The following is a 655-nucleotide window of genomic DNA, read 5'->3' on the forward strand; positions in this document are numbered from 1 at the left end:
GTCTTTTGATGTGGAAATTCACGTTATTTGTATAACTATTTTGTTATACAAGTATCCAATGTAACAAGTGGTGATCCAAGGGTGGCTAATAACCTTGAAACTAAGAAAAAATTATAAAGAAATGTGAGAATGGAAAAGCATTGCGAAACTTAGTGATGAGTATGGGATGGCTAAATAACTATATGACGATTTTGAAGAATAAAGGAGTTAAAAACTGTGCAAGTGGCTAAGGAATCTTTAGACTTAGCAAAGCAAAGTGTAATGTGTTTGAAGAGATGGAAAATTTACTCTTAGTGTGGATAAAGGAGAAAGAAATGGCAGGTGGTAACATTAGTGAAGCTATAATTTGTGAGAAAGGCCAGACAATTGTTTGAGGACCTTAAGCCAAGACTCCCAGTGGAAGTGATAGTGATGTGCCAGTGTTTAGGGATACCTGCATGCTGAATAACACTAGGGTAAGATAAAGTACCGTATTTTTTACATTTTCCACAGAATTTTCCAGTGTTAAGTGGTTGTATTTGAGGGCCTGGAAGCGGATTAATCCTACTTGAGAGCGAATGCTATAGACGAGGTTCTGGAACCAATTCGTTCGTTATAGCATACCCCATAGTACAACCTTTATACCTACTTCCGTTCTAAAAGGAGGTGTATACGC

This window comes from Homarus americanus, unplaced genomic scaffold (genome assembly GCF_018991925.1).
Source record: "Homarus americanus isolate GMGI-L3 unplaced genomic scaffold, GMGI_Hamer_2.0 scaffold31037, whole genome shotgun sequence".
Lineage (NCBI taxonomy): Eukaryota > Metazoa > Arthropoda > Malacostraca > Decapoda > Nephropidae > Homarus > Homarus americanus.